Source organism: Formica exsecta, unplaced genomic scaffold (genome assembly GCF_003651465.1).
Source record: "Formica exsecta isolate Colony F162 unplaced genomic scaffold, ASM365146v1 scaffold140, whole genome shotgun sequence".
Lineage (NCBI taxonomy): Eukaryota > Metazoa > Arthropoda > Insecta > Hymenoptera > Formicidae > Formica > Formica exsecta.
Window position 1 is genome coordinate 840,908 of NW_021848730.1, and position 16,536 is coordinate 857,443.

Here is a 16,536-nt window from a genome sequence, read left to right on the forward strand (position 1 = left end):
ACCGCTCTTAAGCGCGACGCGCGACGCAGTTGCTACAAGAATAATTGACGCAAAACCGCCCGGCAATCGTCTTCGCGGATGAACGTCCTGTTATGATTTATGCTTCGTCGGAAACACGCCAACGAATAACTCCGCAATGTTCGTGACGGTGTTACCGTCGCAATTTTACCGACCATTAGTTCCATGTGTGATACATTCCTTCACATTTTATCACTTTATTAACACTTCAGCTATCGCGCCAAAGAATTTATATGAATGATATCTGTATTTTTCGGAAAGTCACTAGCGTATGAATGACAACTTTATTTTCAATTTAATTTGCATTTGTCATTCGGAAAATGTCATTGTTGCAAGATTAAGAGACTAATAAAACTCTAAATGTCGTGATTTTTAAGAAAATACATAAATACAATTTGTACATAATTGTTATGATAGTTAGAATTTTTTTTAAACATTATATATTACAGATATACTATTACATAAGTGCTTCGTCGCTTAAATTTATGTACGGCATGTTTTACAAAACTTCTACAAATTCAAAATAAATTAAATATATGCTTCTGAATTGTCTGATAGAACATTAAATTAAATATTTTATTATATATTTTTATAATGAGATAATTCAAATGGAGAGAGAGAGAGAAAGAGAGAGAGATGGAAAATAGAATAATACAATAATTATAATAACATTAATATATATAATTATAACAACAATAATTATAGTAATAATAATATATATAATAAATAATAAAATAACAATATGGTCTGTCTTTTTACAGGGAACAGTCTAATAGAGACTCATCCAGACGCTCCCAAGGCAGCTGTCTACGGTAAGTTTGCAGCGGTTAATTTTTTTTTGTGCTGTTTGACTCATAAACCTGATTACCTAATAACAATAAAAGTGGCAAGCTTTTACGCTGCGCATTTGCGCAAACAAGAAAATCCGCTTTTACGGGCGAATCTTCTTAAAAAATTCATTATACTTATAAGTAGAAGGGTAAAATATTTCTTCAAAATTAATACTCTCTTATTAAATCGGAGTAATAATAAGAATATAAATGTAACAATTATATATACAGTAACAAACAACAAAATTAGAAAGATTATTTTTATTCATCGGAATCAGATTTATGGTTATCGGGTTTAAATTTAAATATAGAGATCATATTAAATTGGTTACGGTAGGCAGCAAAGATAACGTTAATTTGCACGTAAGAACGACGAATTTTATAATATAAAGATTAGTAATTGTGAGCGTAACAACAATACATCGACGGCTGTAATAAGCCAAGTTGCAGCAATAACCGGTATCAATAGTACCAATTAATATATCGTAACAATTCTACCTTTCAGTTGGTAAACAATACCGGCGACGCGAGGTGAAACTGTTGTGTTTTGCATGCACGACCGTCTAGTTACTGTGTATGAGTGCGACGCGAGTATTAATTCCAGAGAGCCGTAATTAATTCGTCGTTGATTGAAATGTGAAATTGCGATCCAATATCAGGAGCCTCTCGAAAACTCTCGAGTTGTTGTTTTACACAAGTTTAACAGGCAATTGAGACAAGCTCTTTGGAATGATCCGTTTTTCAAATTAAGTTGTCGTTTTAGAGTGAATATGTAAATTGTCAAGATGTCGAGGCATACTTTTTACTTGCGAATTCTGTAACAAATTTAAAGTATACTTCTCTACAAAAAAGGGATTTTTAACTTTGATAAGCGATTGAAAATGTGAAGTTTTATAAATCAAAGAATCAAATTTTAGAGATATACGAATAGGTGGTAAAATCTTTTCATGTAATTTCAAGTGGAGATTTTACTTTAGCAGATTTAGAGATTAGTTTAAAAGATATCGAATGAGAAAAAGTATCAAGGAATAAAAACTTGAAAGAGGACTAAAAATAACGAGGAGATGAATCTCTCGATATTTTCTTTAACGAAAAATCAACTTAAAATATATCAAAAAAAGCATAAATATTGTAAGTGATCGTAATAGTTAATGATCGGTTTAAATCTGTACAATCTTTTCTCGTCGTAATAGTCGATTGTGTGTGCGTTTCTGCGGCATTCCAAGGAGTGTTAAATCGGAAACTGCGAGAGCAGAATACGCAGCCGCTTGGAAAACCCTGCGTCTAATGACTCGTAAAATTGAATGTCGTACACGTCGGGCGGGAGAATAATAATTGATAATAACTACGGAATAACGAGGATGCCGCCTAGCCAACTGCCAATCATGGCTCGTCCTTTGTTGATAATTCTCGTAAATCTAGCAAAATTAAAGTTGTCAGTACTGAGATATTAGAGTCAATTCACCTAAGAATTCTAATAAAACTTTCTACTATTCGATTTGTTCTACTATTACGATTAAAAGTTGAGACAAAAGTTTTTGGTTATCGAATATTTTTATAATAAATAAATATTATCTACGCATGTATATAAATAAATCTATTTTAAAGATTTATTAAAAATAAGATTTACTAAAATTTATTTTAAAGATTTACTAAAAATATTTTTGAGAACAATAGTTTGTGTATCTATCAAAATTTAACTCGCGAGTAAAAGAATTGAATTTTCTATATTCACATTCATACAGCATCATTAATAACCATCGATTCTTAATTCAATTTTACTTTTACTCTGTACAAGAATGATGTACGTATAAAATATTTTCACATATTTTATTATGACTTCCATATCTATATATATACATATATTGGAAATAAGTTTAACGAGCGAGAGTTTTCACGAAGGGGTAGTCGAATAGCGGAAGAGTTAAAGAGGCCGCGGGGGATGAGATGTACACTGTGGATATTATCTACGCATGTATCTAAATAAATCTATTTTAAAGATTTATTAAAAATAAGATTTACTAAAATTTATTTTAAAGATTTACTAAAAATATTTTTGAGAACAATAGTTTGTGTATCTATCAAAATTTAACTCGCGAGTAAAAGAATTGAATTTTCTATATTCACATTCATACAGCATCATTAATAACCATCGATTCTTAATTCAATTTTACTTTTACTCTGTACAAGAATGATGTACGTATAAAATATTTTTACATATTTTATTATGACTTCCATATCTATATATATACATATATTGGAAATAAGTTTAACGAGCGAGAGTTTTCACGAAGGGGTAGTCGAATAGCGGAAGAGTTAAAGAGGCCGCGGGGGATGAGATGTACACTGTGGCAAAAGCAATGACCGGGGCTGACCTGAATCTACGGGTGGCGCGATGAAAAGGGGACGACGATAGACTTGCGATCTACGACATGAGAGTGAAAATACATAAAATAGGCCGCAGCAACCACTCTCTATATGTGTGCGTATACGTATGTCTCGTATCTCTATGAAGATCATAGCACTCGGTATCCGATCACGCGTCAGACATCAGAGAAACTGCAGTCTTTTTTATGGTCTTTGTTATTCAATATATATTTAAATGCATCGCGATATAAACGTATGAATTTACTTGTGAATTTGTAGAAGAATGCCATTTCTTATAATTTAAAATAAGTTTGTCATTTTTCTCTTCATGGAGGCTGGACCCATATTTAAAAAAAATAGAAATTACAGAATATATATAAATATTTACATGTTTTTCTGTGGGGATTACGTATTGTAAAGCTTTATAAAAAGTTTTGTGATATGCATTTTATAAATATAAATTTGGAACAATCCGGAAATAAGTTTTTTAATTTCGTTAGGAATAAATAGCTGGAAGAAATAATGTATCGAATAAAAGATAAACATACATATATTATAAATCTCACATAAATCCTGGGAAAACAAAGCACAGTTTGTTTTTAATTTAAGCTCAGGCGAGTCTCGGAGATAAAATGTAAAACGAGAGAAATCGCGTTAAAGATTCATATCTCTGCGGCAGATGATTATTAATATTTAATATCGTCCACCTGCGCCTCTACTTATCCTTCTATAGCGCAGTGGCGCAACTAACGTCATCTCGGAGATATTGTATAAGGAAGAGGAAGGGAATAAAATCGAAAAATAGGAAAAAGAAAGAGAAAGAAAATATCAATAATTCGTCGATGTAATCGAAATCGACGTCATCAAAGATAAAGGTTGAAGGATGCCACAAATATGTTATAATGTGAGGTGTATTTGAGCGTCAATTTACGTTATGGCTGATGTGACAAGCTTGCGATGTGGAAGCTTCAAAGATCTCAAAGACATCTCCGCCACTGCGGAGATTCCAGGGACCTGCGATAAATTAGTTACTTTCGAAATCGTGTCGTAATCCCTGGACACGCGAGAGACCTCAGAAAGAACAGTGCTTGTATAAGGCTTCCGGTGTACCGTTCCTTCGGGAATTCTCATGAACGTGAGAGCTTTTCATGTCGGCTGATCTAACACTTGCCGTTATACGTGCCGTTATACCGTTCCGATTTTTAAACAAAACATCGGGGTCTGAATCAAAGCATAGAGTGTATTACATCTCGGGTTTTTTTTTTATGAGATAGAAAGTAGAGAGATGAATAAGATTAAATCACAATTTATTAGAATATAAAACATAATAGTTAATAATAAAAAAATTTTTTAATTTTTTAGAAAATGTTTTATTCAACACGCAATACACACACATAGATTCCTTTTATAATACTGAAAGAAACAAGTACTAGCCTCAGGATTTATTAAGTTTTTAATCTTCTTTTAGTTTGACTAACAATAAATAAGACTTTCTGGTTCAGGTCGATTTGTTCTACTATTACGATTAAAAGTTGAGACAGAAGTTTTTGGTTATCGAATATTTTTATAATAAAAAAATATTATCTACGCATGTATATAAATAAATCTATTTTAAAGATTTATTAAAAATAAGATCACAATTTATTAGAATATAAAACATAATAGTTAATAATAAAAAAATTTTTTAATTTTTTAGAAAATGTTTTATTCAACACGCAATACACACACATAGATTCCTTTTATAATACTGAAAGAAACAAGTACTAGCCTCAGGATTTATTAAGTTTTTAATCTTCTTTTAGTTTGACTAACAATAAGTAAGACTTTCTGGTTCAGGTATGGTTGCAGAAAGGTAAAAGGTCTGGCCTGGTTGCATCCATAATAGATGATGATTCAACAAGAAATTAATGAGCTAGTTTTCGATAACCTTTTTTTTTTTTTTATTTTAATAATCTGATCACATTTGATATTTAAAATATTAAAGTTGTTTTAATTTTACGGCTGTAATTTGAAATATAACATGTTTTTTATTAAGTAATTCAAATGGATAATATTTAAAATTAAAATTATTTTTTATTTTTTAAAGGTTCTTTTATATATATTTGACATTCTATAATATTTGATTCTTTAATTTTAATTATTGATAACTAAAAGATAAATTAATAATTAAATTTCCAGCATTGCGTGGTTTACAATAATATATATATATGCAATATCGGTATAGAATTACTAGAGAAATTCGATATTCTCATTTTCTCTCTGAAACATACAAACATCAATATTATAAAATCATTTTTATAGCAATTATACATTTTCTCGATTGTTCCGGTTTTTCGAAACTTCGTATATGCTCGTGATGTTTTATCCAAATATTCTCATCGTTGTAAAGACGAGTACCGCTTCGTTAAGCGTGCGAATTAAAGCGGGGATCCAATGGATGGTTGGCTGAGTGTGTCCCTCCTATCTGCGGAATCGAGCAGTTTAGATCTACATTTCGTCGGAAATTTCCACCGCCGCGTAATAGCTTTTGGTAGTTCGAACGCCTACACAGAGGTAATTTGTTTCGGGTGATGAGGAAGAGGTAGAGAGCGCGGAGAGGGAGAGCCATTCGTTCCTGGATGAATTTTATTGAAACTTTATGAACGATCGAAAGAAGAGCGTGCTCCAGATTCGACACGGCAGAAAGAAAATTGGAAACCGAAACAGAATCGTCACGAGAACGATAACTCGAACATAGTATGCTTTTCAAGCAAATCGATTATCTCTATACGATAACTGTATTGACGATGATTAACCACTTGAGATAATTGAAGAAATTGTAATGAAAACAGTGCAATGCGCAGAGTACATAATGCTAATTGATATTGAAACTTGTATACATATAGATGCATATTGTGCAAAAGATATTCTAATTTTATCTTATTCTAGTTTTTTTCTTTCTTCTCTTCACTTTTTTTATTCATATATTCTTTGATAAATTGAAGATATAAATTTGAAGATTATTTTTAGAAATAATGATTTTATCGGATGCCTTTCTTATAGCCTTGATTACAAATTTCGAATCATCTTTGATATTTTTGTAATTAATCCTCAGAAGGAAAATAAATTTTTTTAGTGACAGTGATTTAGATATCTACTTAAATATTAATTTTTTTTCAAGATCAAATCGCTAAATTAAATTAAAAAAAAATATTTTTCTCTTTTTTTCCCTCTTCCTTTTTTCTTTTTTTGTTAAATTTTAGAAAATATTTCAAAAGTCCTTTCGATCGCGCAATTTATTTTCTTCAATAGCCGTAATGCTTTTTTGCGTTTACGGATACGGTACTTCGAAATGGCTCGTTTTAGTCATCAGCGTTCAATGACGGCATCGTTTGTCTATTTATCTATCACGTAGAGAAAAAGAAAGGAAAGGAGGAAGAGAAAGAAAAAGAAAGGTAAGGAGAGTGAATGATAAAGAGGCCATATTTTTCGGCTCGTTGTGCCATTCGTCACGACCGAAGGGACGATTGATATGCTGAACGAGTTGTCCCCGACGTAGATGGATAACGCTTAGATCTCGCGGATCGCAGGTGCTATTCACATTATTATCCGAAATTCCTCCTTTACTATCGATCTCTTTTCTATTCGCATTATTTATCCTACTATTGCGTTAAAAGACGAGAGAACGTCTATATAACTGAAAAGAGATAACCGAAAATTATCGAAGACCGGAACTAAAAAATTCGTATTTCCTGGTTTTCCTTGTCATTTCTCCCGCTTCTAGAAAATTGTCTTATTCAAGGAAGTAAATTTGAATAATTCATTTAAATCTAGTAATTTTCGCACGTCTGCAAAAGCACGTCTACTTACATCTTGATTCGATGTTATTCGCAGAAATAAAAAGCAATGTATTGCCGGGCCGCAATATTAAATTACATCTTTTATACTGTGTTGTAAAAGACATTTGGGGATGAAATGAAGGTATATATTGTCCGTTTCGGGGTGTCGACGGAGAGTGATTTAAATCTCTACTTAAACATTAAAGTCTTAAATCTCTTTTTTTTTTTTAATTTAAAGCTTATATTTAATGCGATTTGCGTGTTTAAGTCGTTGTCCGGTCGCATCCTTCAATTTTAAAAGAAATGTTAGACTTACTTCATTTTTCTTGAACTATAACGATACACAAACTTTATAGAATTGATCATAGTTCGGAAGATTTTTGCGATTCTTGAAGAGAATCGCGACCGAGGCCGAGAGAAGAAAGAGATAACTCATGCCGTGAGTTTTCATGACGCGGATAGCAAAGTTTCCCTTCCATTTCGCTGCTCCGGCTCCATCCTTTGCGCTCTCCTTGCCACTCGCGAATCACCGGCTTGTTCTCGGCCCTACGCTGGGCTTTATGAAAATCCCGTTGAAGTTTAGTCAAACGAAATAGCGCTGCGAAAGTTGCGCGAAAATGCAACGGCTGGCAACACCGTACACTTTGTCTACTCAACGACCGGCTTGTTCTCCGTTTCTCTCCCGATGGAGAAAAAAATCTTTTATAACGAAAAGGAGAAGATGGAGGGAGAGGGGGGGCACTTTTCACTTTTCTCGGAGAGATTTGAGAGCTGTTTTCGCGGAAAGAGAGCACAGCTGCGAAGTACCGTTCGATGAATTATGCATGTAAATCGCAATTGGCTTTCCACGAATAACAGCATGCCGCTGTACATGAGTGGGGTATCCGAAATATTCTGCCTTATTAATTCCAATGAGAGATTCTTCGATCAATTTGGAACTCTTCATTACGAAACGTGTTGAAGATTGCCAGCTGTTGTAATCTTTTAATATGCACCCCTTAATTAATTCTAATATTAATTTTTTTATGTTTAATATACATTATATTTTGTTAATGTTATAATTTAATCGAGATTCAAATTAGAGATGCAAGGAAACATGAGTAAGATCTAATTGCATTTCACAAATATTTTAGAAAATTTTGATGATCTTGTGATCTGATCTCAATATAAAAACTTTCAAGAAACTTTTGCACGTCTTGAGAGTAATTAATCTCCGTATCGGGAACATTTCTTCATCATAATGAGGTTTCGGGGAGTTTTTGAGCGAATCAGAAGCACCACCAAAGTTTCGACATTCAGTAAAACTTGATCACAATTGATAAATGAAAGAAACTTTCTTTATAATTTCAAAAGAATAATTAGAAAAAAAAACACTAATTATCTGCTCTTGTTATCGCGTTTCTCCACTTTGTTTTTTACATGAAATCATATCCCAATATCTTTGGCCGCGTATAAATAAAAAATGAAAGGACTGTGTTAATAATTTAAACATTTATAAAAGAGTTTGTTTTAATTGTAAACAAAAAATTGTAAATTTTTAATATACGATAAGACGTATGACGATGACAATACCTTGTAGAGCAAGCTTAAAATTAATATCTACTTCATTGAATAATACGAGAGATCTCGGTAAAAATTTATACTGGTACATGAAATATTTAACAACGGTTGGAAGAGTCGAGACCTGTAAGCGAGATTTGTTCGCGAGTTCACTTGTAAGGGGGGATATTTCAGGCGAAGACCGAATTCTCCACTATACATGATACCATTAGGCAGACCCACCTTCTCGATAACTCATCTTGGCGAAATTTGTGTACGCTTCATCGCGATGAGCGCACAGGTTGCACAGAGCTAGATTATCAGAGCGAGCCGATGATAACCGACGACGATAACGAGCGGCCCGACCCTCTAATGATCCATGTATCACTGCATCTATCTGGCATAGCGGCCGAAAGTTGATCTTGTTATCACGCTACGGGGTAAACTTGTTTGCCTTGATGACTGCCATCTAGTCGGCTGTATAGTACAAGATAAAATGACTTCGGTCGTAATCTCTAACGGGGCGTGACTCTTTCAGACCGGGACCCCGGCTTTGCGGTGCTCGCACTGGAGATTTTATTAGTCCCCTCGAGACCGACTTACCTCGAGAAAAATTGAACATACTTTTGCCGTAACGAATTAATGGCGACAATAGAATTGATTTAATTATCAGATTTTTTTTTGTAGAGCGTATATTAATCGAAAAATTCTATCAGGAAAGAAAAATTGTGAAAAATATAAATGCATTAAACTAACAATATCAGTTTACAAAAATGACACAAGTATTAATATTTTTAATAATGACAGCAATAAAGAAGCTTAAAGTACTAACGATACTAAGTGAAGATTATTGGCAATAACTTGGCTCTTATTTGTCAGTTTTCCCCCTTATTGTTAGTATTATTAATATTTTTACGCAGAAAATTATTTAATATGAAATTTCGATGGAAAATATATTAATCACAATTTTAATTTTTATTTTCTGCTTCCATAACTTTAACTTATATTTTCAAATTATACCTCCATATATGTTCTGCAGAAAGTGACTGTTAATTCAAAGAATATAAAATTTCAGGCTTGCAAAATCTGTTTTTCTTTAAATATTACCGTTATGCTTATACGTTTTCATAATTTACTATAAGTCGCGAATGGATTATTGAACGGATCGGGGTGCCTATTCATTTATTCTATTTTTACGATATTACCTTACACGAGTCAGAAATGGAAGTCAGTCATTACGTTTCGTCATGTTCCATTTAACACTATGACTTACTGAGCGATGCTGGGAAAAGTGACCATCGGTCGTCTTGCGAAAGGCAAGAGGGCGTACGTGATATCCCATAGAAGAAGCCCGTTCCATTGACCCGTGGGAAAAATCCATCGGAATGGAAGGACATAGGGGGTCGGCGTCTAAAACTCAATTTGTCAGCGCGTCGTAGCTTTCGTTCGTAGCATCTCTCTTTCAAGAATACCGCCCTAGCCTTTTAGAATCTCACGTAACGCTTACTCCTATAATGTAGCAATCTTCCCCTTTCTCTCTTCCAAATCGTGTTATACTCTGGTTCTCTAGGTGTTCAAAAAAATAACTATAGCGAAAACTCGCGTCGATGAAAACGGTTTTAATAATATAAAATATATTATATATAAAATATAACGGTTTTAATAATATAAATAACATTACCGGCGAGCTTAGAAAAGTTTAAAAATACTTGAAAATATATATCACTAATCTTATCTTTTTTATCTTTAATTAAATACACATCTTATTTATTTATTAACCCAGAATTAATTTCGTATGTTTGAATATGTAAGCACGGATTTAGCCGAATTCATTTATTGAATCGAATATTTTTGGATGCTATGTAAATCATTGTAATGTAAAGAATACAATTTATTAAACTATACAAATAGGTTTTTTTATTTATCTTCAATAAAATTGAAATATACGACAAAGTTTTGAGAAAATTTGTTTTCTCTTAAGAGCTCAATCGTTGTCGATCGTTTACTCAATCTTTAATCGAATCCGTGCAATCGCTTGACATAACATAACAACGATGAACGAGGAGAAACACGAGATCGATAAAACGAGGGCGTGCTAAGTCGCGAAGTGGAGATCCATCGTCCATGACGAAGGAATTGGGTTACTCAAGAAGTTGATGCTAAAAAATTCCTAGAGGAAGGAAGAATAGTATCGGTGGAGATGCTGTACGTATGTGAGCGCCAGGAAGAAGACGAAGATAGAAAGTCATTACCGTGACAAAGAAGATCGGAGTAATCGACCCCTGTTCGAGAAGCCTATCAGTAAGCTTCAGCCGCGACTAAAGAAGCTGTGCCGACGATTTAAGTATGGTACCCGAGAGTAGGGAAGGGATTCGATTCGGCAAAAGGGTAGAAAAGTGGCTGAAAGCCCGACTATTCGGCAGAGAGAAAGAGAAAATTGGCAGTCTTTGTACGGTAATACGTAAACCAAACGGTTTAACTTTGAAATCGAACACTTTCCAAGAGCTCGCTCGCCGCTCTCTCTTCTCTCTTGTCGAAAGCCCGACTATTTGGCAGAGAGAAAGAGAAAATTGGCAGTCTTTGTACTGGTAATACGTAAACCAAACGGTTTAACTTTGAAATCGAACACTTTCCAAGAGCTCGCTCGCCGCTCTCTCTTCTCTCTTGTGTATCTTTTTTTTCGAAACATCCGATAAACGCAATACCGACCCTTTCGAAGTCGAATACGCGAGACAGATGAAACGCAAACGGTGTTCGCAAGTATTGTGAACAAAGGAAAGATCGCTGAGAGTTAACTAAACTTTCTCTCGAGCGACGCTTCGAGGTGAGATTTTCGCGAAAGCGGAGAATTATGGTCCCGAGGGGGGACAGGAGAAACGGGTATAGAATTACAACCTCTCTGTATTTTTTCTTTTTTTAATACTTCCGTCGTTCTACTTCGCTATTTTTCGACTACGCATACAAGAAAAATTTTCAGATTTGATACGACCTCTTATTTTTTATCTTGTTTTTCTTTTCACATTAATCTCTGTTTCATTACGAGGGTTGCACGCGCTTTTCACGATCGTTCTCATTAATTAATTTTTTAATTAAGAGTTATATTAATTTTTTGTTTTTTTCTAATAAAATCACAGTTTATAAAAGTTAATTAAATAATTCTTCTTCTCATTGATAGTCGCTGATATTTGTTTCTGATCATTCGTATTCGTTCGCTTGATGTTGACTCGATTTCATAAATAATTAGTTTCCTCGTTCGTTTCCTTTATCTCTCTTCACCGGCTCGTTATTCTCTTTGCCACCCCAGTCTTTTGACTTGCGCCAGATCAAACGCGCGGAACCCCAAAATGAAGTTTATCGAACGATCGGAAGTTCACATTGATAGGCAGTCGATTCGATTGTAAAATGCTAGGCTTTTCGTTTTTGCTGCAACTCGACAGAGACACGATAAAAGGGATTTTTCTCGTCCAAAAGATATATTCACAGAAGGAAAATGATCCTGCTTGTAAAAGTAAAAATTGAGAAAAGAGGCGAAATTAATGGATAAAAAATTTACATTATAAATATACATTATTATTTATCTTAAATTTATTGTTATGATATTTAGTTTCATTTTTATTTCAAGCATTTTTTTTTTTTTTTCAAGCTTTCAATCGGACTATAGAATTGCATAGAAAAATAAGAGTAATCCAATATTAAAATACAGATGTGTTTACAAGAATGTCACGTAAACAGTGACTGCTCGAAATTCCAATATTTGGATATGTAACTCTCGGTAAATATAGAATTTGATTGCACTTGATATCATGTTATCAGCGTTGCACGTGCAACGGTCCGGCGACTATCCGTACGATGGAAATCTCTTTTCACGGGTATTAAGGAGTCTTCTTGCCCGAGCTCTCCAACTTTTGTTTGTCAACGAGGAACACGTGAACTTTCGCCGCATTGTCTCTAGTTTCTATCTCATTTTCCGCTTCGTGATAACCGTCGAACATGTCGCGTGTTCCGGACACGTGACGCACGCGATGCCGGCTTCTAATGAGTTTTGGTTAACCGACTGCCATGCAACTGCGTGCATTGCATTGGTTTACGGTGACGTGATTTTACTATCGAACGCAATTCTGTCGATACGAGAAAAAGATATCTTATAAAATGACCAAAGTTGTGATAAATACAATCGATGAGTATAATATGACTGTTCATTTGACAAATTTACTAAATATATTTATGAAAATTTTTAATACGTTGACTGCCGTAGTTTTGATTAATTATTTAAAGATTTAATTAAAAATTGTGTGTACGTTTAATAATATTGTAATACAATTTTTGAGACATGCACATATCTTTATTTAGTTTAATTATTAATTTTTTTTTATTCTATTTATTTATTGATATATTTACATTAAAACATTATTATATATTAGAGTCAATTAATAATATAAAAATTGTCACATTTAATGTTAAACATTTTTATGTAATTTATTTGCTACATTTAATTTTCTTGAGTCAGAGTTTTTTTTTTACAAATATTTAGTTTTACAAATTATTTCCTTGAATATACATTTCGAATATGACTATGAAGAGTAAATGAACAGACTAATCACATTGTAAGATAAAATAACAAATTGGATTGTACTCTCTCTCATCGTAAAACCAGAGGAGAATCAACTTTATTTTTGCAAGTATTTTAATTGAAAAAAGATTGGGTCATCAAGGCAGCATCAGAATTCCCGACAACCGCAGTTGCGATTCCACGGTGACAGGGTGGAGTTTAATCATGGATCATCTCCAGCTGTTCATCACTTGCTGTTTTGATCAGTAATATCCTTACTGATGACCGATTTTAGAATCTCTTTACTCGTCTTATATAGCATTGCTGAGTGATTCTTTCTTACGAGTTTAACTTAGCTTCCTTGCGACATCTAGCGATGAATGGATGAAATATTGCTATAGCACAATCTATATCGCATTCCTTATAACATGCTTGTGAGAAATGGATATATATGTGTGTGTGTGCGTGTGTGTGGTGAGATGTGTATTTTGTGTGCACGTGCTCCCACGATCAAGACACGACTAGATAGGTTTTGCAAGGTGCTCGATCCGCTCGCGTAAATATTTCATGAGCTTTTAGTGAAATATTTTGACAAAGAACTAACGACGAAAGGATGATATCTCTATCGTACATACATATATCGATCTCTTCCAACTGTAAATATTTTACAAACAGTAATAATATAACATTTTGCAACTTTTTCTCTACTTTCTAGGCTTGTCAAAAATAAATTTTGTTAAAAATATATATCTTTTTTTTTTTATAAATAAGAACATTAAAATATTATTTTTCTCTTATAAGCCATCGATTAGCGTTGATAGTCGTTCGGCTGTTATCCAAAAAAATCAGCGGTTTAATCTTTATCCGCGGGCATAATATTGTCTTGTATGCACCTACAGTTCTATGGATTTTCTTGAAGAATAGTATTGTTATTGTATAATTTATAAGTGCTGTAGTTCAAAAGAATCGCCCCCGGGTGGGCTCGAACCACCAACCTTTCGGTTAACAGCCGAACGCGCTAGCCGATTGCGCCAAATAATTTTTTTCCTTGGCTGTATATATTATATTAGAAGTTTTATTAATCTCTCGAATTCTTGAAAAAAACAAAAATAATTACACATTTCCATAATTATCCGTTACTATTGTTTGTAATCGGATCACGATATGTCTATAAATGTCCTAAGTAAAAAAAAGAAAATAATAAGTGGAAATTAAATAAGCGCTTGTTTTAGATTGCATAGAGGATATATCGCTCATCAATTTAATTATTTGTAAGAACAAATCATATGTCTTAAAAAGTACTATTTGCTATTGATCGTATGTCGGTCCGCGATAAGAGATAAAAAAGCAAATTTGTCTCTTTTTCTCTTTTTCATCGTCAAATGATATCCTTCTTCTTTTTTCTTTTTTTCTTATAGTCTGTGACAATGGAAATAAGCAAAATTGGTATGTAATCGTCCAAGCGTATCTCGTGAAAATAAATGCAATAAACAAGCCGACCTGCGGCGAAGTGATGTTGAAAAGCGAGAAATTGGAAAATCACATATAACATTTATTTTGACCATTATCAAACAGCGCTTGTATTGAGCGCTGAAATCAGTGTACTTTCAATGAATTTTAATTTCGATATTTTAAATAATTTAAACACACGAAAAAAATCTCAGTGTTTATTCGTAACAATGGAAACGCGATATAGTTTGCGTAAAATTCATTTTCTACACTTGTAGGATATCGAAGAAATAACCATGTGCTTACTTTTTTTTTTTTTTTTTTTTTTGTGAAAATCCGTCCAGGCGGTTTTACGCACTACAGTGACAAACAAACAAATAAACAGGTCGGGACTTATTTTTGTTTTGGTAAATAAATACCAAAAAAAAGTATACTTCGGACTAACGATACAAACAAATCCTACGCAGCGATAATATTTTGTAAATTCGCAACAAGTTCAGTCGGCGAGTTTTTTTTACAGCCGCTGCGAATGTGCCGAAGGACGTTATTTCGTTTTTCAACGACGGAACGGTGGATATATAGAGCCGCGCGGCAACTTCCGCGTGCCGAAAAACTTCGGGATTTATTCATTACACCTGCGTTGTTACCATCATACTCGCGTCACATACGTCTCCATGAGATACGAACGCGCCTTGCCTCGTTCAAGCACTCTTTCGACCATGAAAACATTTTTCTACTACATTAAATGCTAGGAATGCGTACTAGTGCATGAAGGCGTGGCGTGTTTTTCGCTCCGTTATATATTTAAAAGCAGGAAAAAAATAGCGTAAACTTTATTCTCACTTCTTATTACGCAATGGAACTTTTTCTTTTACGTATAATTAAGAATAATCATCATGTTTTAAGAATAACGATAAATTCGTAAAATTAAAGTATGTATGACGTCAAAATGCGGACAATAAAAAATCGTGCGTTTTGTATAATTTATTTAGCGAATTTAATTACAAATACATTTTCTCGTCTGAATGACGATAGAAATAGCGAATTGGCAAATTTTCCCGCGGAAATCTCGCGCTATATTATAAGTATTGCTTCAAAGGGCAAAATATTCTCGGTCGTCGCCGAATATGTTAAATATTTCTTTGACAGGGAAATAGATATCCGCAGCTTCAACTACAGCAAGTTGCACGTAAATGAAACGCATATCTCAGAACAAAGATTTTCCGCGGTCGCTTTTGTAATATAGATATTTGTTCCTTGATACATTGCTGCAGCTTCTAGCATGCTATACATCGAAAATACAGATACGAGAAACATATCAGATTTTCAAATTGTATATGTATAACGCAGTTTAGAGAAATCATTACAAGAGGAAATATGTATGTTTTGTTCGTTGTAATAGACTAAATTTTCAAAAACGAAATTATCGTTTAATAATTCTCCTCAAAAAAATAATCACATTCTATATTTTGTGTAATAAAATAAAATAAAAATTATCCGATATTACTCTCACATGGAAAATAATTATTTAAATTATCAAAAAATTATATGTCCGAATCCACACAAAAATTATTAATTTGAGAAATACATAGTCATAATTAATGTGAGTATATTTTTTACTGCAATATGGAGAACATAAATACGTGCATGTTATGTCGGGGAAGAACTTTGTCAGTGACGTACGCTCAATAACAGAAAGCAAGGACGGCAATAACTTACAAAAATATACGCTCGCGTAGTGCATTTGTACCGGGTGAGACGAGAATTAAAAGAGGCAACGCGCACGCGGCGTGACGAGAACCGGTGAACAGCCGAACGCGCTAGCCGATTGCGCCACGGAGGCAGATGGCTCTTCGTCTCGTACGTATCTCTAATATGCAGTACGATCGGATATATTGAGTGGATATAATGGAAAAATATTTATCACAATAATATATATTATAATATATAATATATAATATATATA

General features: G+C 33.5%; 1 protein-coding gene across 7 annotated transcripts in view; it reads left to right on the plus strand.

The window, feature by feature from the left end:
• LOC115246202 (acetylcholine receptor subunit alpha-like) overlaps nucleotides 1-16,536 on the plus strand; it is a 100,198-nt gene that overhangs the window by 47,536 nt on the left and 36,126 nt on the right. For all 7 annotated transcript variants that reach the window (XM_029824870.1, XM_029824871.1, XM_029824872.1 and 4 more), the window contains one exon: nucleotides 780-830. The gene's annotated coding sequence lies outside the window, so the exon portion shown is untranslated. The remainder of the gene's footprint in view (nucleotides 1-779; nucleotides 831-16,536) is intronic.